Below are 24,172 nucleotides of genomic sequence, written 5' to 3' on the forward strand. Positions count from 1 at the left end.
GCCAGAGAGCACATGGATGATACAGCAGAGGATTGGGAGAATGTCATGTGGTCAGATGAAACCAAAGTAGAACTTTTTGGTATAAACTCAACTCGTCGTGTTTGGAGGAAGAAGAATACTGAGTTGCATCCCAAGAACACCATACCTACTGTGAAGCATGGGGGTGGAAACATCATGCTATGGGGCTGTTTTTCTGCCAAGGGGACAGGACGACTGATCCGTGTTAAGGACAGAATGAATGGGGCCATGTATCGTGAGATTTTGAGCCAAAACCTCCTTCCATCAGTGAGAACTTTGAAGATGAAACGAGGCTGGGTCTTCCAACATGACAATCATCCAAAACACACCGCCCGGGCAACAAAGGAGTGGCTCCGTAAGAAGCATTTGAAAGTCCTGGAGTGGCCTAGCCAGTCTCCAGACCTCAACCCCATAGAAAATCTGTGGCGGGAGTTGAAAGTCCGTGTTGCTCGGCGACAGCCCCAAAACATCACTGCTCTCGAGAAGATCTGCATGGAGGAATGGGCCAAAATACCAGCTACTGTGTGTGCAAACCTGGTAAAGACCTATAGTAAACGTTTGACCTCTGTTATTGCCAACAAAGGATCTTTACAAATCCTACCATGTGGATTCATGGATTTTTTTTTTCACATTCTGTCTCTCACAGTTGAAGTGTACCTCTTGTGCAAATTACTGACCTCTGTCATCATTTTCGGTGGGGGAACTTGCACAATCGGTGGCTGACTAAATACTTTTTTGCGCCACTGTACATGTTTTTGTTGTTTAACACTTTAAGTCTATACAGAAGAACTGATATAATTTGAGATTATATTTTGTATTATTGTGGACATTATTTATTTGGAACTGACTAATGAATTAACTTTTCCATTTTGTTTGTGTTATTCTGTAGGACTAGTAGCTTTTGACTGATTAGATTTAGGATTTTCTACACCTTTGTTATTTATTTAAAACACATTTTTATAAGCTTCTGACAGAAAAGAAATATTTCAACCCAACTTATCTCTTCACTTTGGAATAAATATTAACCTTTAAGCTTGACAGCAATATGTATGTATGTATGTAAACCACCTGAATCAGTCACATGACAGAGGATGTGGATTCTACCTGTTGAAAATTCAAACTAGGTAAAAGAAATTAGCCATGTTAGCACATAGCAAAAGATAAAAAAGACACTACAAAAAAATGATATCCTCTTTTAAAAAATGTAACAGTGTTTATTATGCCGGTAGCGTGGTTCAAGCTAACTAAACTGACTCTGTTCTGTTCTTTGAGATCAACCTCATGGTCCACGGTGACACACATTCATATTCCTCGGTCAACTGGACTCAAATGGAAACTTTGCTCTTTATTTACCGGTTGCCATGGTGCATCCCGAAGCTCTGCTGATGATCGCTTTTTCCCCCTCTACTCATGCACACACTTAACTCGGGGTGAACGCACTCAGAGCAGACTGAACTTATTCTGATCAGCCTTCACGGAACTAAAAGCTACGAGTTGAACATCTCTGAGTTAATCTGCTCTGATATGTTTATGGCTAAAGTCAGAGCTTGTTGGAACAGAGCCCTTTCCTATTCATTGCTTATTCACATCACCTAGTTCAAAGTCAAGGAGAATGTTGTTTTGGTGCAATTCCACCAACTAATCTGCATTTCAGATTTCACGCTTCACTCCCCTTCACATGAGCAGAACTTTTCCAGAAGAAGAGATTGAATAAATTACTCCAAAAGGCAAAAGAATAAAGTGTAAAAGTGATGAAACAGCTACACAGCCTTTGATCTCACCAATTAAACTGCTCTATATGAGACAGAGATGGAAATTACCCATGTTAGCAACATACCAAATACAGACTCTGGAAATCAGAATCAATGCGTCCAACGTTTTTGGTCTGCAGACATGATTCAAGCTGTAAGTGTCATTGAGACAGACACACTTCCAGAGCCGGGGCCATCACTGGAACGGCTTCTTTTTTCTTTTTCTGTTTTTTTAAATAACAGGGTTGGGCGGTGCATTTGTCCAATCGTCCAAAGTTAATGGATATCATTCAAACTTAGCCCGTCCAGTGCATAACATTTCACTGTACTGTACATGCTGCACTTTCTCATCTAATCTGGGGAAACTTGGGTGGTTCTGGATCTGACAAGGAACAAATGAGACACCGAAAATGAGAAGCAAGACATCAGAGGTCACTTGAATACGTGAGCTGAAGTGAGAAATTGAACATAAAGACGAAGCGCATGCAAAGATTAAATGAGGAGAGTCTCTCCTTCCTCGCTTCATAAGTGCCCTGCTGCAAAGTCCAGCGTACTTTTAGCCTCAGGAGGCGATGGAGTTATTACCATGTGGTACAGAACACTTCATCCTGTGTAATTACACTGGCAGTATCTGAGCTCTCCAAAGGGCCTGCTACAGTTCATCACATCTTCCAACTTCAAAGAGCAGCTGATAAGAATAGCAAATAGACTGAAGCCCACATAAATGAGAAAGTGGAGACAGGATAATGTCAAAGCTGAAATGTTTTCTTGTGCTGGGAAAAAAACCTCCAAAAAAAGAGCAAAACAAGTGAGCAGAAGTCATTTATCTAATGCAGGTAGTTGTTTTCTGACCCTGTCAGAGAGGAACAAGACGGGCCTGCTGACATATTGCATCTTTGTTTTTGCGGACATGTAGAAGAATTATTACTTTAATTCTTAAAACCTCCCTGTACATCCTATTCTAGTCCTGTCACTGAAACTCCAACACAATGACATAATGAAGGGCTTCCTCTTCCCTTCACTTCCACTTCCAATGCCCACCCCCACCACCACTACCACTGCCTTCATCTGTGACCTACATTCAGTTGTGGTGCTGTGCATGCAGATGTAAGCGCAGACACCGCTTGGCTGGCTGTGATCACATCTGCGTGGCTTTGCTCTGACGTCGGTCATTTTAATATTGTACTGTACACATACAGAGAACTGACTGAATATTCCTCGTTGCTTGCTTGTAGTTATTGTAATCTTGTTTTGACTGTCAGTCTTTTTGTGGAAATGTGAATTTGTACTGGCATTAGAGAAACCGGCTCCGCACAAATGACACCTTTCACATGCACAATACAGCTAGTTCCAGCCAATCAACTGCCTGCCAGTCACATACGCTAATAATCACATGACTGCAGCTAAGCACGGTTTTAAAAAAACATTTCCAACAGCTACACAAACAATGAAATTATTTAAATCTCAGAAGCTAAATAAGGACTCTACAACAAAAAGGGTGGAAAAAATATGTAAACAGATACACAGAAGGCTAACTACAAGAGTAACTACAAGAGTAACTGCAAGAGTATCAGCAAGAGTATTGTTTTGACACTAGAGTCCAAGTCCTCTTTGTTTTCACTCCGAGTTGTGTCCATTTCTTCTTGGTATTTTTTAGTCAGCACAATAACCGATAATAAAACAGCAAATGAAATTCAGATTCTCAAATGCTGATTGGTTTTTGGTCTTCTTTTTCTTCCTAGTAATTAAAAAGTGAACAGCTTTGGATTTTGGACTGACAAAAATCAAGAGACCCCAATTGAGAATCACTGCTTTAATGTCAGCCATTCATTAAGAAAGTAAACACCAGAGTCATTAATCCTTACTTATTAGTTATGGTGCACTACTTGAATTGCATTGCTCAGCCCTTTATGTATACAGAGGGCTAGTTTATGCAAGAACAACGATAGTGAAACAGCACAGACAGCCCCCCGCCTAGTAGTCTTTATTTTTTAAATGCACACAATTAATTTTAAAAAACTCAAATAACTTTTCAAAAACTATGACCCAAAACTGGTCAACACATGTTAAAAAAAAAAAAAAAAAAGACAGTTTCTAAATACTTTTAGACTTAATTTCCTAAAAACATGCAAATCTTCAAATAATTGGTCAGTTGAGGCAAGTTCCAAAAACTACTGGATCATAAAAGGGCCTCTCACGATAATGTCCCACCAGACTTTTGTATCATTAGTTCACAGACTGTTCAACATTTCCATTCACCTCCTGAAGTACACATCTGTCTCAACGCAAACAAATATCTGTCTGTAACATCTAGGCCTTCAAACCAAACTGTGGCTTAGGGATGAACCAAAACACTACAATTAATTTCCATAAAAACAAAACAGCAAAGTGAACGATGCAACACACACCTACTAAACAACACTGACAAGATCTAAATTATGGGTGAATGTTAGCACCATGTGACTAGTTAATAGACTTATTGGTTTAACCAGAACAACAGTGTGTCTCGTTTTGTTTTCCTGTGATGCCTGGCACCACCACTTTCCTGTAAAAAGAAAACGTAATCATGAGTTACGTGTAAAAACGCGTCCGTTTTTGTGTTGATACAATGACACAACCCACAGAACAAAGAAGTTACAGACAGGCTCATCAATTATAGGAAATACCGAGAAAGAGACGTCGTTCATCTGGATTCCCACTTGGTGGTAACAGGATCAGACTCATGAGAGATGGCTTCATGCTGCTGTAATATCAGGTCCAGCAAGGTCAGAGCAAAAAGCACCAACTCCATTAAAGACCGATCCCACTGAGGGAGATTAGGTCTGTCCTGTCCCCTTCTATCCTCCTTCAACTACAGCGCTGATTACATCACTTGAGCAAAAATGTCTATTTTTGCAAAGGCATGCTCAGAAACTCATTAATCTTGCTTCGAAGAAGCAGCTACACCTAATAATGGCTAAGAGGTGCAGGGGAGCGGAAGTCTCTCACACACAAAACACACACACAGAGACAAGCACACCTGTCACAGTCCATCTGTTACAGAAAACCCACAACTGATTTTTAGCACAGAGGAAACAACAGAGTCTTCACTCTGCAGAAAGGAGAGAAAAAACCATAATAGTGAGACAACACCTGGACACACACATATGTGGACAAGGTCACTGCACTGCCAATTAGCCCCTTTCTATCAGAACTCTGGGAGAGCTGTTTGTGCACCTTGTAATTACCAGAGGAGAGGACGTGTTTTATTTGAGACTAGTGCTACTGACACAGCCAATGGGAAAAAACAAACCTGTGACTTATTCAAAGCAGACATCGGTCAAGAGAAAATTATTATTCATCACCCACCCCACTGGCTGTTTAGAGTCTAAATAGGTGGAAGACTTAAAAAGTCTAAAATGACACTATACTTAGAGGACTTGGCAATTCATGGTTCCAAAAAAGTGGAAATGAAACTAGTGCTTAGTTTACAAAGTTCTCTTCACCAGAAGAAAATGGCAAATCTGATGAAATTATATGGCTGGAAAGGGTTGACTCATTGTGACCTTCCAACCACATCCCCTTCTGATAAATCACACAGAGCAGTGCTTCTTGATGACAGGCTTTCACGGTGCATAGCGCTCGCTTGAATACAGTCTGCCAGCGGCAAGGTCCTATGAAGGAAATGCAGTTCCACACCTCACATTATGGCCCATAAATACAGCCGGGAGTGTTGACGGCCACAGCGGGCGGCCGTTTGACGTGGGGAAAAAAAGTAGAGAAAGTCCACTTAAAGCCTCTTTCGCTGTCTGTTGCCCTTCTTGTGTAGGCTGAAAGTACATGGCGATGTTTGTAGTACCAGACCGTGTCACCTCGCACGCTTACTGATGACGGTGAGTAGGAAACGAGACAAACAGGCTTAGAAAACTGCTGCCAGTATCGATATTTCTCTGGTCCACACACAGAAAAGGGATCCAGTCTTTAAGTGATGACATGACAAATCTTGCTTCCGGGCCCAAACTACCCTGCGTTTAATAAGGCTTTTATGTTTTTAACATGCTTTGCGAGAGACCGGTGACCAGCATCGCGGAGCATGACGTCCGAGCGGCACTGAGGAGAGTGAACACAAGGAAAGCGGCGGGGCCAGACGGCATCACCGGTCGTCTGCTGCGCTGCTGTGCTGACCAGCTAGCAGGTGTGTTCACTTACATCTTCAACGAGTCCCTGGCGAAGTCTGTGGTCCCCACATGCTTCAAAAGATCCACCATCATCCCTGTGCCCAAGAACAGCAAACCCTCATCCCTGAACGATTACCGGCCAGTTGCACTGACCTCGGTAGTAATGAAGGTGTTTGAGAGGCTGCTGAAGAACATCATCTCCTTCTCCATCCCAGACACCACAGATCCGCTGCAGTTCGCCTACAGATCCAACAGATCCACAGAGGATGCCATCGCCCACGTCCTACACACCACTCTCAGCCATGTGGACAAGAAACAGGGTAACTATGTGCGAATGCTGTTTGTTGATTACAGTTCAGCGTTTAACACAATAGTGCCCTGCAGACTGTTCACAAAGCTGAGGGATCTGGGACTTAACAGCCATCTGTGTGCATGGGTGTTGGACTTCCTCACTGGCAGAACTCAGGTGGTGAGGGTGGGCAGGTGCTTCTCCAACAGCATCACCATCAACACAGGAGCACCTCAGGGATGTGTCCTCTTGCCACTGCTCTACTCCCTCTATACTTCAGACTGTGTGGCCACCCATGGCTCCAACACCATTGTGAAGTTTGCTGACGACACAGTGGTGTTGGGTGCCATCTCCAACAACGATGAGACGGCCTACATGGATGAAGTGAAGAATCTGGCATCATGGTGCCAGGACAATCACCTCCAGCTGAACGTCAGCAAGACCAAGGAGCTGGTGGTGGACTTCAGAAGGGGTCAGCACAGAGACTACAAGCCCATTATCATCAATGGAGCTCCAGTGGAGAGGGTGCAGTCCTTCAAGTATCTTGGTGTCCACATCTCCTCAGACCTGACATGGGCTGCCCACATTCAGGTCCAGACCAAAAAGGCTAGGCAGCGCCTGTATCACCTACGACAACTGAGGAAGTTCAGGGTCTCTCCAAAGATCCTCAGGATTTTCTATACAGGCGCTGTGGAGAGCATCCTCACACAGAACATGACATCGTGGTTTGGGAACAGCTGTGTGAAGGACTAAAAAGCTCTCCAGAGAGTGGTCCGTACAGCAGAACGCTGCTGCAGGATTGCTCTCCCCCCGCTTCAGGACACCTACACCAGGAGATGCCGGACTAGAGCAGCGCAGATACTGAAGGACCCGTCCCATCCTGGCAACAAACTGTTCCAACTTCTGCAATCTGGTAGAAGGTTCTGCATCATCCAGGCAAGGACAGAGAGACTCAAGAGGAGCTTCTATCCCCAAGCCATCCGGGCCCTAAACACACACACGTCCTCTCACATCATCTATAACTGACTGAGACAGGACTCTTCCAGACACTAAACCACGGCACAATGTACATTTCAATTCCTTTAATTTTAAATATGTTTATATTGTCTATCCTGTAAAATAGTCAGATGTCTATTCATATTAATGTACAGAATTCAGCTGCTTGCTGCTACTACTGCACATGCACAATGTATATATATATTAGGGGTGCAACGATATTCGTATCGATATTGAACCGTTCGATACAGTGCTTTCGGTTCGGTACGCATATGTATCGAACAATACAACATTTGTAATTTATTTTATCAACTTTCCTTCTGACGATGCTGTCTGTGTTGAGTGCTCAGTGAATCTGCGTTCGACTACTCCGCCTAGGCTGCACTGTCGAGCGCAGATCCACTGAGTGCTCAACACAGACAGCATAGTCAGAAGGAAGAGAGCAGGGCAAGCTAGCAAGACAGAAGTTAAGCTCTCCTTGCAACATGGACCTCCCCCACTCTCATTCAGATCTGGCGTTTGGAATTATTTTGGTTTTCATGTGATGTATGACCCTGAAGGTAAGCGAGTCATGGACTAAAGTAAAACAGTATGTTGGATGTGCCATGCAATGCTCAATTACATGGGTGGGAACTAGTGTGTTAGCGCAGTTAGCTCGTTAACGTGTTGGCCGTCTAGCCCCATGCACGGGGCGATCGGCGGTAGCTCGTTAACGGAGATTTGCCGTGTTGTGGCGTTAAGGTCATTTCAACGAGATTAACCTGAAAGCACTAGTGGGAACACAACGAATATGACTGCACATTTACGCCGACATCATCCTAGTGCAAAGACAAAAACAACAAGCATGCTACTAACTTTAGCCGAGTCATTTAGACAGCTGTTAGCACATGATTCTCCTTATGCTGCTGAGAATATAGCCCAGAAGAAGCGGATAGTATAGCTTTTATTTTGGAAAGAGACATTTCTCTGTAATAAACTCTCTTTTACAAAGATGAGTGATTCCTCAATCAGATACAGGGCTCGCAATATCGCTAGCCCGACGTCCTGGGGATAGCGATTTTTTCAGTCGGGCTACCAAAATCTATCTCTTCCCTGCCCGTAGGGCTATTGTAGGAAGGAAAAATATATGTCAATGCTTTTACATTCTTTCAGAAATGTAGCTGGGTAATTATGTCATTGGCATCGGTGAGCCACTGTCAATATGTGACATATTGAAATCGCGTTTGAATTTGCGCTTGTTTTTTTGCTTTCACTTTGCAATCGTGCGAACTGTGTATAGAGAGCGACAGCACTGATCTGTGAGTGATGATAATTTGTGCACCAATTCCTCTGACATCGTCTTATTAATCGTTAGCTTACTATGCAAACATGACAAGTGAAATCTCCCGCCACAAGCTTAAACATGTGAGAGGCTGATCGCGCAGAGAATCCCTGAGCTTATGTGAGTGTGTGTAAAAGCAGCAGGATATATATTTGACTACGATGACCTGGATGACTGAGAACCTTCACAGACAGATATATATTTTAGTTCTGCTGAGCCAAATAAGACAGGTCAGGGTGAAGAAGTGACAGCCAAAGAAAAGCTTACCACAAAACGGAGAAGTTATGACAAATCAGACTAAGGCAAAAAGAAAGTGCAGCTTTATGGTTTCATGGACAAAAGAATTTCTGTGGCTGCAATATGACGAGCTAAATAACCAGGGCTGCACATAAGTGGTCCGCAGGTGCGCATTCGCTGTCAAAATAAAAAACACGCACAAGGGTTAGGGTTAAATTTAAAAACTGTATTTTTGAGTTAAAATATATATTTATAATTTTAATAAATGACAAATTAAAAAGGCATGAACATTTTTTTTGTATCGAAAAAATATCGAACTGTGACACCAAAGTATCGAACCGAACCGTGAATTTTGTGTATCGTTGCACCCCTAATATATATATATATATATATATATATATATATATATGTATGTTCTTCCTCTACACCCCCCCCCCCCCCCCCATTTTTTTTTTTGCACATGTCGAGGAGCGTGTCAGCCTACATTTCACTGTGTGTTATACTTGTATAACTATGCATGTGACAAATTAAGAACCTTGAACCTTGTATCTTGTTCTATTTAATCTCAAAAAGCCCCTAAAAACAGTCATTGATCACTGTCGGCCTCTTTCAGTTTTTATTACCGCTAATCATTTTAAGGATCAGTTTTTAAAACCTTACGATGTAACTACAGCCCAGCCCATGCATCAGTATGTTAATGACTAACCTCGTATTGTGGATGGATTATCTCACTGGGTGTAAAGTTCAAACTATAGGGTGGTTGGGAGATGAAGTTCCAACCAAAGAGAGCGACAGTTTTAAGGGCGTCGTGTGGACGCGCTGTGTCACGGAGAATGCTTACGCACAGTGCACGCAGTGTGCAACTGTGTTTTGGGACTGAAAGGTGGTATTGTTGGTTGACTTTCTGCCTGTCAATCAATCTGTCAATCAATGTTGACAGGTAGCGTGAAACACTGCATTTTAGAATCGGAGAAGAGGAATGCTGAGCAAGGCCGTAAGCATTCTCCACGTCACCGCGCCTCCACGATCACTGTTTTTCTTTTAAAAACCAGCTGAAAACTACTTTTTTTAGACAGATATTTGGATGATGTTCTTTCGTATTATGTTGTTTTTGTGCGATATATTTTTAAATTCCCTGTAAAGTACTTTGTAATAGATTCTTTGCTTAAAAAGTTCTAAATAAATATTATTTACTTAACTGTGCAGAGACCAACCCCACTAAACTACAGCTCAAGAACCATTTACAGAAAGCTAACCTTTTTATAATCTGTCTGAACTCCGGACACTTGCCTCCCCTCACGAACTGAGATTAGAGACTTAAGAGTAAAAATAAGAATGTGACGCCATAATAAGCTGCTTGAATATCCTGTGTCCCTTTTTAAGAAGACACACCATAAGGACTACAGCATCGCACATTGAGATGCACACGAGCTAAGTTTGAATAACGCCTCCTCAGGAATTTTACAATCCTGTGAAGACAGCTAATTACCAAAGATGCCGCTGTGTTCAGAGGGGTCATCCTCCGAGTCCTCACGCACTACAGCCAGGAGTGAGGGACACAGCTGGGCTTGATGACTCCAGCTCTCTTGCTTTTGAAGCCTGAGCTCAGATAACTGCTGGTCTGGTCGGTTAGTGGGCATCTGAAATTACACCTCCACCTTCCCGGAGTGGCCTGCCCGTCAAGTCCCTCCACTCCTTTGCACTGTATCTCAACATTTACAGTCTGGTGCGGATAAAATTGAAACCCTACCTCTAGCCATCACCGACAGTAAAATTGCAAGCGTGTTAGGAACAATTACAAAGGAGCTCGGGTATCGACTCAAAGCAAAGCTTGGAGAATTATTACCTGACTGCAGCTCCCCTCAGCTTTGCAGGGCTTTTCGGCCAGTGACATTACTGTTGTGGTTGCTTTTACTCACAAAAAAGAAGAAAAAAAAGCTTTCAAAAGTCACCTTCGAAAACCTATTGAACACCGCACAGCAGATGGACACAATCAGAGACTAAAGGCCTCTTTACACTGTTTCATTTTGGACACCTTTGGGAAAGGGCAAAAATCTGTGGCCGTCTCTCAAATGCACCAATCAAAGACAGCTGCCCTGTGGCAAAATTCACACCTTCACTAATTTATAACCAGGTTCTGACTGTGTGACTCACGCTCCCACCAACATCCAAAAAAACCAAACAAAAAACAAAAAATGATGCCGATTCCCCTTCGAGGTGACTCCATAAGTGGACCATCACATGCAAAAGCAACAGAAAGCAACATAAAAGAAAAAATTTATATTTCAAAACAAGTTTTGCGTACTTTTATGTAATTTCCACAGATAAGAGCAGCACAAACCAGATGACGCAAGCAGATGATTTATCTCTGCCCTCATATTCATCAGCTTTATGATGTTCTTTAATCACACAATCTGAAGCCGAGACCTGTCTCACGTTGTGTGACATGAGTCTTACAAAAGTTGTTTTTACAGTCTAGTACTAGGGCTGCCACGATTAGTCGACTAGTCACGATTACGTCGACTATCAAAATCGTCGACGACTGATTTAATAGTCGACGCGTCGTTTGAAGCTTTGTAAGATCACAAAAGACGCAGGAATAAGTAGCAGGATTTAAGAGTGTAATAACGGACTGAAACAGAAGATGGCAGCACTGCATGTACAAGGATGCCAGCTGCCGTTAAACCCCGAAGAAGAAGAAGTAGCTCCGTCCCAGAATTCATAGCGCAGCCCAGCTCTGTTGTCAACAATGGCGGCAGCTAGTTAGTTTTTATATTACTCTTATTATTCTTTCCGGGTCACAAAATAAACGTTTAACATATTTTCAGGCGAGAATGTAGCTGTGTAAACCTCAAATATCTGCTCAGTTTATCAGGACACCACATATTTTCAAAAGCGCTCCGACGTTTTCGGAGACGTCTGTTACCCACTAGCTCGATAGCTAGCCGGGGGCTAGGCTAACTAGAGCCGTGAGAACACCGGACTCCCGGCAAATCGTTTTCAAACCCACCGCCGTCACTTAGCTTAAAATGTTATTGTTTGGCTTTTTTTTAGTATTTTATTTGTTCCTGAGTAAATCGGTTTGGCTGAGATTAAAGTTATAGTTTTTACACAGCTGAATAAACATCAAGCAGACAGCTGATTATCAGAAGTGTGAGATGCTCGAGAATTTACTCCGGTGTCCTGTTATATTTTAGATAGCAAGGAGTTTATTAAACTTCACCGAAACAATCTGCAAACTTCATTAAACTTTAATAAACTATCATCTTGTCTTTATTTTTAATTAGCACTTAACTTAAACACTTAAAGCTGTAAGCTAATGATAGTTATATAAGAGCAGATGCTGCTGGTGCAATAAGCTGTACGCTGTATGTCCAATGGATGATGATGTGATTAGTCGACTAATCGCAAAAATAATCGGTGACTAGTCGACTATCAAAATAATCGTTTGTGGCAGCCCTATCTAGTACACACACAGATGAAAGCATCGAAACATTCACCAGGTTGATTCTGTTCATCTGGATGTAGAATTTTTAGCATTTACTTACCTGGATGATTAAGCATGCATCAAGAGATTCACTAGTAGAGCTTGATCAATGCCGGATTTTGTTTTTAGGACGGATACTGATATTTGGTTTTTTAAAACTCCACTGACATATAGTTTTTTTCTATCATAGACATGAAACAAACAAATTAGCCTAACATTTCTTACGTGCTGCAATTTTTGAGTCCACGTTAAAAGATTCTGTGAAAGCAAACAAGTTTCGAAATCAACTTTTCTGACAGTTACATGTTGTAATGGTAAATGGTCTGTATTTATATAGCGCTTTACTAGTCCCTAAGGACCCCAAAGTGCTTTACATATCCAGTCATCCACCCATTCACACACTTAAGACTGTGCAACTAGTTGCACAGTCTTAACTTCTTCCTTTCATTGTTGACAAACTGTGATAAATCTAACAGCTAGATAGAAACACAAGTGCAAATTAAAGATACATACAAAGGCTGGCATGTCAAGTTAAAAAGTTTGGGTTACTTGTTTTCACTTGGGGCATGTGCTGCTCAGCGAGATTAATGGCTTAGTGAGCTTCTTTGAGCTTAAAGTACCCTAAATCCCCATGGTAACAGGTTATATGTTAAGCATATAACCTGAGGACAGATTAGAGTTTTGGTTTAAAATCTAAAATCTGATTTAAATCTATCATTTACAGCACGTTTAACCCTTTAAGACCTACCATAGAACCAAGTTCGCCAGAGCTTATATTATATTTTTACATGCTGTGGAGCCATTTTTGGGAGCATTTCAAGTTGCTATACATCAATACAACCATTATAGCCCAAACTTTAATAATATGTCTGTATTAGGTGCATAGTAATTACATAAATTGCAAAAAAGTGCAATAAACTACAAAAAAATTGAAAATCGTTTTTGTTTTTTTAACATATATTTCTAGTTAGAGAAATTTAAGAGGCTTATCCCTCAAAACTGTAAATACAAAAAAGTTACACAAACTAGTTTCCCACCACAGGAAATTTATTTTGAGTGTCTTCATAGTTTTATTTTTGAAATACACCAATTTTTATATACTGCAGGAAAAACGAAAATAAATATTATAGTGCAAATTTGCAAAATAACAGCATATGCATCAAAATAAACTATTTCCAGCAGTACAATATGAGTCTTAAGCATCCCAGAAACGACACAGAAAGTCATAAAGTCCAACATAACTTTTTAAAACACGTAACAAGTAAAACACAAGCTCATAAGGCCCCGATCGTAAAAAACTACATTTCCGCAAAATGACGTCACTTCCGGTTTCGGGCAGGTCATGCGGTCATGTGATAGTTCGCGCTGATGGACGTAGGAAGTGTTACAAACAGCTGATGGATCGGCGAAGCGTGTTTCTGGAATATCATGTTTTTGTTGCTGCAAGTGATTTTTATGCAGTTTTTGCAAAGCTATATGTGGAAGGAAACTGTGACCTAGGACAAGCTGATGGCATAAGATGTAAGTACAACTCCTCCAGTTTCATATGCAAAAAAAATTATTGCGCTAGCTTACTTGGTTTCAGAGCTACCGGGATTTAAAAATAGTTACGCAAAACAGAGCGTGCCCGCTCCGATCGGCTGTAAAGGGTTAAAGTGCTAATCTTTTAAAATCTCTGCTGGGAAAATATGTTTTATATGTGAAACACCTGTTTACTCAGTAACATTAATTTGAGTTAATCTGCCAATAAACCTTTAATGTTCAATAAATCCGGTTTAAAGTTTCAGGGCTTCTAATCTGCAGCTGTTACCTTAGAAAAAAACCTGAGCGCAGAAAGTACACTCAGCATAACTTGAATTAATATATTTATTTTACCGCTCGGCGCATTAAATCACCAGATTATTAATTTTCTGCAGCATTAATTTTGTCTTATTTGCAACTGTGTTGCATTTTACTCAGATACTTTTTCTGTTCTTTGGAGAATTTTAATCACTATTTATTATCACCATCTGATAACGTCTCTGGCTAGACTAGGTGGCACTCACAGGGATCATTTTTTGGTGGAGGAAGTGTCACATTACCTACAAAAATGCCCATTTTTATGTGAGTGTGCAGAGCTTGAGGCAGAAAGCCCAACTTGACAGAAAAAACTGATAAACACTGTCATGATGCCCATTACCTCCAACTCAGGCTAACGCAAAGAAAGCCTGGCTCTGTTGAACTTTGTTCATAGCACAGCCCTCAGGTGATGAAAAACATGCTACTGCAGGTTTAATGCAATAAAAAAATGAAATCAATATGAACTGGTTTTGGAAAAAAAAAAGCATTCTGAAAACCTCAATATCAGCAGTACCATCTTATACTTTAATCAATGCAACTATTCCGAGCACCTTCGAGGCTGCAGCGGTGCAATATCCACTTCACGGCCCTGCTCGTGAACAGATCGACTCCTGCACATCTATCTCTTTACAGCCTAATCCAGACTAAAGCTGGTATGAATCACTTCCCCTCTCAGACGTCCTCTCATCTGATGCTAATAAGAACAGTCAGTCTTTGACTCCAACACTGTTACTGGGTCATAGCCGACTTCAATTATGCATTTCATCTGTTAGCATTTTTTTCACCTCCTAGTATTTTTAGAGTCATATTCATGAAAGCACACACACACACACACACAACACTCCCTCTCTTTTACATGTGTGCGTGTGTGTGTGTGCGCGTGTGTGTGTAATTAACCTCCCAAACCTTCCTTTCAACCTAATGTGTTTCTTTGCAGTGTAAATTCTCACTAGTTTTACAGAACCTCTACACCCTTATCATTTTACATGTTTACTACCTTCATGGCAGAATGCAACTTTGGGTCACATGACCAGAAAGGTTGAAAAGGAAAGAGAGAATCGTGAACACACGATACTGACCCACATGCTTACTATGCTGCAGTTTCAGCGACTTGCTGATTTATATTTACACACATTTTTCCAATGACGACTTTGAGCTGCACTCAGCGTGTCAAAGAACTACATGCTGGTCAATATCTATCAGTTTGATAAAGAAATAAAGACTCTGTGTGTAAAAATGGCTTGATGTATTTGCTGTGGTGGAATAAATGTGGTGTGTTAGTGTTAGTGTGTGCAAAGAAAGGAGCTCTCCTTAACACCTTTGCCTTGTCTGCACACACAGAGGGAGGGAGCCCCATTGGAGACAATAAACATCCAGCTGCAGACACAAAGAGGTGCCAGCCAACGTGTGGATGCGATTAGCTAGTTGTGTGTAATAGCAGTAATACAGAAGTTGTGTGACAGTCACAACGCTTTCACACAGCGCGGGTGTAAATCTGTGTGTATCAAGCATTCATTTGCACATTTATAATGCACTGTGAGAGGGGGTAAGAACATCTATGGTTTGAGAAGTAGAACACAAAGCGATCCTGCGTTTTTGCTCTGGTTTATTTTATCACATATAAATGAATAACTTAACAAAAATAACTTTACCTCTACAGTTTAAACAGTGACCATTAAATTCAACTTTTGTCCTTGTAAACTCCGTGAAGCCTTGAAAACCACAGCGCACATAAATATTCAGCAGCTCTACACACGCGCACACGTAATAACACTTTTCTGATGCAATGTCACTATAACCTGGAGAGGAGCTTTGAATTTCCTTCCCTGAGCTGTTTATGATGCACAGAGAAAGAAAATACAAAAGAACAGGCCGGTGCCTTTGATTCCGGTGGACTACGGAGAACAGTGCGGTTGTGCGCGTGTTCTCACTGTAATGAGTTTCAGTCGACTCCCAAACTCCACCGCGGTTCTTGAAGGCTGTGTGCGTTTCTTTGGCAGGTTTAATGTGTTACGGTGACATTCAGCTAAAAGTGGCGACAGCTCAGTGATAAGACTTCCTGTTGCTGATATCAAGACAACTCGCACTACTTCAAAAGGCATCACGTTCCAAACCCTCCGCATGCACAAAAAATAAAAGGCTTAATTGCTCTTGACACCAGTGTGTGTCTGTGTGTTGTTGGTCCTGTTGTTGTTGTTTTCACTGCTTTCAATCACCTGGTGTTAGTCTGGGAGTGAATGTAAAGTAGAATAGGTTAGCTTCTAATTTTAAAAACAAACGGCTACAACTGTGTCACAATGTGTTTAAACACCACTTGCATTTAATCATTAGTCATTATTCATCTCTGGCTCTCTTCAACAGTGTGTATTCTGTCCTCTTTTCCTCCCATCACCCCCAGTAGGTCTTGGCAGATGTCTCCCCCCTCTCTGAGCCTGTTCTGCAGTTTCTTCCTGTTACGAGGGAGTTCTTCCTCCCCACTTTCCCCAAGCGCTTCCTCATAGGTGGTTGTCTGATTAATGGGAATTCTTTTTGTTTTATTGTAAGCTCTTTACCTTACAATAACGAACCTTGAGGCAACTGTTGTTGTGTTTTGGTGCTACATAAATAAAACTGAATTGAAGTGAACTGAGTTGAGTCTGAAGGGAAGCAGCAAATGTAACTTTTGGTATACAAAGCAGGTTATTTCCACCTTAACTAAAGTGGCACTGATTTCTGTTTGCGTCAAAGCGCTATTAATGTAATACTATACAACTGTTTTTAATTTAATTTAACCTGGAGCTCCTTAGTTGGCCTTGGTTTGCTGTTTTGTGTGGAGCTGCTCCAGCATGTGCATCAATAACTGAGCGCTAAGGCAGCGAGAAACCTCCGCATGTTCTTCCCAAGTTGTAGAGCGGAGTGGGGCACTGGCTTCACAGTGAGATGTGAATGAAATCAATCCATTGTGGGGCGAAGCAGAAAAAAAAGAAAAACACTAAACAGCGCCGGGTAACAGGATCGCGTCAGAAACGGTGAACTCTGCTGCCTGTGTCAACAATGCCTCTGTTTTTACTTAACAATCTAACCAATAAAAATGGTTAGAAAAAATGAGCCGCTGTTAAAATGAGCTTCCTGTGATGGTTATGCTGCTCCGGAGAAGTAACGAAGACAAAGCGCTGTCGGCTACATTCTCATCCGCATGTTTTTTCTTTTTATTTAGGGTTTTTTTTTCCCCATTTCAAATTCTCGGTATTGCAGCGCTTTAAGCAAACATCGTGCGAACACATCCTCCCCTTGTTCCGCTCCGCGTTCGTGCACAAAGCGCTCTTAATCAGAAAATGCAGAACTGTATCGAAATCCTAGGGAGAGCAAACAAAGCCTTACCCAAATACTGTTACGGGTCCTCAATGGATGCTGCTGCTGCGGCTTTCCGGTGGTTCATTTTGCTCCCGTCCCCCTTGTTGCACAGCGAGCATGCGGCTCGCTTTGGCTCGCCTCTGCTCTCTGGTCACTGTGAAGATATCCACTACTACGCTGAGAGAGCAGAGCGGCTGTGTTGTCTATCACATTGTTGCTGGCCCTTTTTTTCCCCCTTCTTTTTTTTTTTTGCGTTTTTAAAGGGGGCGGGGCCAGCGAGTTGGGGGTTTTTTTCTTCCCTTTGTTAGTGCGCCACGGATAAGGCTTGCTGGCCAGAAGGAAGGAAAGAAGGGATAAAGGAAGGAAACTGATATTAAAATTAAGTTTGATTTTGACTGTGAGTTGGATGAGGGGTCATGGTGTGCAAAAATGGCAATAAGGCAATAAGGCTAATATTGATACAGTGATTCCAAACCTATGCAGTCAGGTTAGCCCTTCATACTGAGACTTGGAAATTCAAAATTTCAACAACAGACTGTTACTGGAAAATATGAAGTTCTTTTCATTGTTATGTTGCAAGTTCATTGCCTGAAGAAGGCTTAATTCTTTGTGGTGCTGGAAACATTACTCAGAGATTTTGGTCCATATTGACATGATAGCATCACAGAGTTGATACAAAATACCGGCTGCACATCCATGATGCCAATCTCCCATTCCACCATATCCCAACTTTCTCAACCCCGGATTGAGATCCAATGATTGTGTCAGCCAGATGAATACAAAGAACTCAATGTCGTGTTCAAGAAACCAGTTTGACATCATTAGATGTGTAGACTGTGCTCACAACAGGATGAGCATGGTTAACAGCAATAATGTGTCTGTGGGGTCAGTTGGTGCTATGGCGCCCAAAGTGCGGCAAGAAAAGAAGTAGTTGTCCCCTACCACCACCACCACCAGCCTAAACCACTGATAAAAGGCAGGATGGGCCCATGCTTTGAGGTCGTATGATGCCAAATTCTACCCTTATCATCAGAATGTCACAGCAGAAATCTAGACTTTTGAGACAAGGCAATATTTATCCAGTCTTCTGTTATCAAACGTTTGTGAGCCAGTACAACTTGTAGTCTTGGTTTCTTAACCCACAGGAGTGGCACACACATTAGTTTGCAGCTGCAGTCTGATGCTCAGTTTGAACTTCAGCAGGCCTTCTTGGCCATATCCGTGTGCCTAAGTGCACTGATTTGTTCCCATCTGATTTGATGCCTTGTGATTTGCATTAATCTGCAGTTGAAGAGGTATGCCTAATGATGTGGCTGGCAAGTGCGTATGTTTTTTCTTCATGTAGGCTGTGGCATTTAAACAATGCTCAGCTGGAACTATCCTACAGACAGTACTATGGGGCCCAACATGCAAAGAAAATATCTCCCACATCAATACACCCCCACCAGTCTGAATTGTTGTAAAGATTTTGGTGATCCTGTGTGAATGGTAGCCTGAGTTTCCTGTTTTCACCTGATGGGAATGGCACCAGGTGTGATTTTCTCTTTCAAGGATCAGCAGGCTTTGTGCTCAGAGATGCTCTTCTGTATACCTTGGCTGTAACATGCCAACTTGTCTTCCTATCACCTTGAAGCAACCTGGCCATTCTCCTCTGATCTCTGGCCCTCCTCATTTCGGGACATTTTCTCTTTTTCACACCATTCTCTGTTAAAGCCGAAAGCTGGTTGTGTGGGAAAATCCCAGCAGATCAGTAGTTTCTGAAATACATAGAGCAGCCCATCTGTCACAACAACCATGCCACATTCAAAGTCACCTAAATTACATTTTTCTTCCCCAATTCTGATGTTTGAACCTTGTATTTCAGAAAATCCATATCTACATGCCTAAATGCATTGATCTGATCACATGTGATTTGCAGTAACCAGCAAATGAACAGGTATACCTATTGATGTGGCCAAGAAGTGTGTGATTTTGTCTTCGGGTAGGATGTGGCTGCCATATGATTGACTAATTAGATATTTGTGTTAAAGAGAAATTGAACAGATGTACCTAATAAAGCAATAATTGAGTTTATGGCCATATGATCATCAAATTCGATTCGATTAGACACTCCCTCTACTTTTAAGATTTTTTAAGTTAGGAATGGATCATGTGACCCTGAATCCACCCTGCAATAGGTAGGGCTGCTGGGGGATACCCGTGACGCATTGAGTATTTCTTCTTCAGTCACCTTTCTCAACCACTATGTGTTAATAGACCTCTCTGCACTGAATCACACTTGTTATTAATCTCTGGCTCTCTTACACAGCATGTCCTTTGTCCCAACTTCCTCCTCTCACCACAGCTGCTTCAGGGGGAGGTTTCTTCCTGTTGAAAGGGAGTTTTTCTTTCCACTGTCACCAAAGTGCTTCCTCATAGGGGGTCATATGATTGTTGGGATTTTCTCTGTATGTATTATCATCAGAGATGAGCGTTACTGTAATCCGATTACCTTTTTTCAAGTAACGAGTAAAGTAAGGGATTAGTATTGCAAAAAAGGTCATTAGATTACCGTTACTTTCCCGTAAGCACGCTGCGTTACTGCGTTACTAAAACGGTGATTTTTTTGCGAGAGTGTCTCATGACAATTACGTAAGCGAGTGCGACGTTCGTGGGAACAGCTGTGTGCAGATCAACAATGGATAATATAAGGAGTGCGGCAGAGAGTATGACCGTGCAGCGTTTAAAGAGTGGAAGTACTGACCTTACTTTGAATTTGATTCCGTAAAAAGTGATAAAAACATTAGTGTCCACTTTTCACTGCGTGGGAAGAAAACTTCTTTTTACAGCGAAAAAACCCATAAACTTCTAAGCAAGCACCGACAGTACGCTGCCACGGGAATCCTTCCACTGACCGCTACGACACACCTGCACCAGGGCAAACCTCTGCCTGCCCCACTCCTGCTATACAGGTGAAAATAGAGCAACAGGACCGCTGAGTCTTTGATTTTATTTATTTTCTGCTGTGTTTTACTTGCATTTATTTGAAAGAGTGAGTGTAAACACAAAAAACCTAATTTATTTTATGTGCTGGAATATGAAGAAAATAGGTTTAAATGTTAAACAAATTTCTTCCAGTCAGAGAATGTTGCATATAATTTAATGTTTATTTCATGCGTAAAGTTAAAAAATTAAAACTAATAAAACTAGTTTCAAAAAGAGACTTTTCCATTTGATTACATTTTGTATGATGGATTAGGCAGAAAAAATAGAATTGGGCTGAAAACCTATTCAGGTTGTAAATCCTTTTTTAAAAAAGTAAGTAACAAATTACTTTTGAAAATAAGCCATCAGTAAAGTAATGGGATTACTTTTGGGGGGAAGTAATCAGTAATTAGTTACTGATTACTTTTTTCAAGTAACATGACCAACACTAATTATCATAGGGTCTACGATACGATATAAACCACCTTGAGTTGACTGTTGCGCTTTATAGATGAAACTGAATTGAACTGAATTGAATTCAAACAGTGATTCTCCCATTTCACTCAGTGCTAGGTGTATCCGGGGAGGAACCAAAGACAAAATCATTACATTTCTTCCTGTATGTTTGTTTATACGTGTATAAATACGCATATAAAGTCTGTTGTTTTACAATAAAGTCAGTAATCCTTTTGAGGTAATCTTTTATTTCTTCTTTGGCAAGAGCTTTTGCTTTAAACAATGACTACTTCCCCAGACTCTACTGATGAACAAAAATAGAGTCTGAAGCATTACTCACAAAACACCCACTGTCACACTCCCAACATGAATGCAATTAAACCAAATTAATGCAAATCTGGTGCTAGATGTGTTTTTAGTGTTGTTTCTGACATCAGTGAGATGACTTCACTGAACAATAAACAGATGGAGTGTATTGCATAACAGTTCCACAGAATCTAGTTTAAAACCAAACCATGCATCACCACACAGTGATCCAGTTTCAGAGGATCTCAGGACTCTTGCAGCGTCACATGAAAGCAGAAAAACTGCAAATTTCTTTGATAGTGGGCTCTCTAACTGAGAGAACAGCAAGGCAATATGGTGGCTGTGCTGTGGTTAAATGTTGTTTTAAACCACATGATCTGCCAGAAAAAAATACTTTCCCCTGCCCCCTTATTCAGAAAGGGTTGCTTCAGCATGTACAGTTCTCTACATGTTTGATTACAGATCGTTCACACTACATATTGTTCCTCATGCAACCTCAAAAGAGATTGGATCTTGGCCTGGGACCAAACTGTGAACATTTCACTTGTTAGGCAAACATGTAAGCCACTACGCTGCTGAGCTACTATTTATCAGCCAGAACATTTATTAGTTAGACATATGGAATAATGTGTGTGCATAGCCTCAATTTCCTAAAAATGCCCTAATATGATTTACAAATGGGGATTTATTTTGAAGAGCAGCTTATTTTGTAGCTACAGCATCTTATGTTTTTAATAACTAATCCTACTGAGTAATGTGATTTTACACCAAACCTAGAAAAACGTAACTAAACATTTTCAGCAGCAAACCTTTACAACCTCTTTTTTTATACCCTAGATAGAAGCTGACAAAACAAGGCCTCTCACACTGGTCTTAGAGGCTTATTAGAGGAGTGAATTGACTTTGAGGTGTTTAAGTCAGGGATTTATTTTATTGTGATCAGAACATTTTAAATTGAAACACAAGAAATTTCATGACAATTGACTAAACAAGGTGAATTCAGTAGCTCTGAAACATTTGTTTAGCAAAGCTTTGTGTGACTGTGTTAATATTGTTAACTATTTGGTATTGTATTGACCCTACAATATTGTATTACTGTAGGGTCTTTATAAAAAAGCACTTCGCGGTGACTGTTGTTGTGATTTGGCGCTATATAAATAAAACTAAACTGAGTTAAACTGAACTGAACTGAACTCAAGGGGACTAGCATCAACCCATCTAAAGATCATTGGTGTGGGTCTTTAAGACAAAATGACAAAGTTTAGAGAAAAGAGATCAAAATACTGACGTTCTCTTGACCCATCTATCCACCCCTACCTCCACAATATATTGTTTTAAGCCACTCACTGACTCTCTCTTCTTGAGAGAGCAGTCTTGTTGTTGATATTTTTAGATTGCACTATGGTAACATGGTGGTTAGCACTGTTGCCTCACAGCAAGAAGGTCCTGAGTTCAATTTCACCATCAGTCGTTCTGTGTGGAGTTTGCATGTTCTCCCAGTGTTTGGGTGGGTACTTTCTTCCCACAGTCCAAAGATATGAGGTTAGTGTGGCTAAGTCAATTGGAAAGTCTAAATTGCCCGTGAGTGCGAATGGTTGTCTGTGTCTATATGTTAGCCCTGCAACAGACTGGTGACCTGTCCAGGGTGGATCCTGCCTCTCACCCTATGAGGGCTGGGATAGGATCCAGCGACCCTGAAAAGGATAAGCGCAAGTGAATAGATGGATGAGGCTTTAATATATTTGTGAATTGTAGCTTTGTGTGTGCAACTGAGCGGTAAGACAAGGTAGGGCAAAATATGCTAGATACAGTGCAGCTCATTTGAGTAGCCTTTTGTTGACGAGCTGCCACTCTGTACTGTTTGATTAAACACTTCATTGGTCTTCGGCTTCAGCAGAGAAACTGTCTAACAGATATTCGCCAAAGTGTGAATGATTTTCTGTTGTATGTGTGTGAGAAAAAGAGAGACAGTTTGTATTTGGCACCCTTGTGCAGCACTGGGATGAGCTAGTGTAATGCAGGTTGTGCTTTTGTGTGCTGCTCTGTTAATTGCCTCATCAGTAAATGTCAAACGTTCAAATGGCTCTACCATCTAGATTTATTTATTCATTTGTGTCCCATCAGATGCAGGCGCTCCGGCTGCATGCTGCAATTATTGCTGCATGGCCAAATGTGCCGATGAATAATAAATCACAGCACAAAGAAATCTAACTAGCTGCCGGTGAACCGTAACACTAACTGGAAAGTAAACACAGTAGTAGATGGTGTTTATGCTCCTCTATCCTCTTAACAATGAAAGGGTGCTGCGATGGCTTCTTGTAAAATAGAGGAGGGACACATAAAGTGGTGTAAAAGGTGTTAAATGTTCCCTGCAAACAACGACAAATACACGTACACAAAGAATCAGAAACACATGCCTACGTATGCATCAGGGAATGAACACAGATATGCAAAATGTCTTTACAATTTTCAGCCAAAGGTAATAGCCGCATTGCACATGTGCGGTTCTGTTCAAAGTGAAGCTCAATAACAGGCTATTTGGAGGCAGATGACTCACATGAACTTACTGGTGTACTCAGAGTCTGCAAAACACGGAGAATGTGAGGGGGTTGTGGGAAGTGTGTTTATGGCCCGGAGCAATATGTTAAGACCCCTGCGCTGAAATGGCTCCTACAGATCGGCTGAACTGTGTGACGCTTCCATAAGTCTCCACGGAGGATTTAGGCTGTCAGGCTGTCATCTGCTGAGGCCGGCTGAGGCTAAGAGGTAACAACAAAAGGTAACAATTTTACCGCCGTCGTTTAGCCGCTCCGGTTATGAGTGAGGGGTGAACAGGATCCAAGATGGCGCCGGTGTGCATGGCTGGCCGTCTTCGACTCCGTCTGCGCCTCGGCGTTGTACTCCTTGTGTCTTTATCTTTGGCACTTTGTTCTCTAGGTGATTGTACGCTAATAACCTATGATAGAAATACGCTCCTGAATCTTCGTTTCTCCTGTTCTCAACGACCGAACTGTCTTG

The 24,172-nt window shown here is 41.4% G+C and overlaps 1 protein-coding gene across 4 annotated transcripts in view; it reads right to left on the reverse strand.

Moving 5' to 3' along the window:
- st6gal2a (ST6 beta-galactosamide alpha-2,6-sialyltranferase 2a) overlaps nucleotides 1-17,704 on the reverse strand; it is a 48,663-nt gene extending 30,959 nt beyond the window's left edge. The window contains exon 1 of one of the 4 annotated variants that reach the window (XM_082508415.1): nucleotides 17,456-17,704. The gene's annotated coding sequence lies outside the window, so the exon portion shown is untranslated. The remainder of the gene's footprint in view (nucleotides 1-17,455) is intronic. The other 3 variants (XM_082508414.1, XM_082508413.1, XM_082508416.1) reach the window with 3 other exon arrangements.
- Between the last annotated feature and the right edge of the window lie 6,468 nt (nucleotides 17,705-24,172).

Source organism: Aulonocara stuartgranti (assembly GCF_965226115.1).
Source record: "Aulonocara stuartgranti genome assembly, chromosome: 16".
Classification (NCBI taxonomy): Eukaryota; Metazoa; Chordata; class Actinopteri; order Cichliformes; family Cichlidae; genus Aulonocara; species Aulonocara stuartgranti.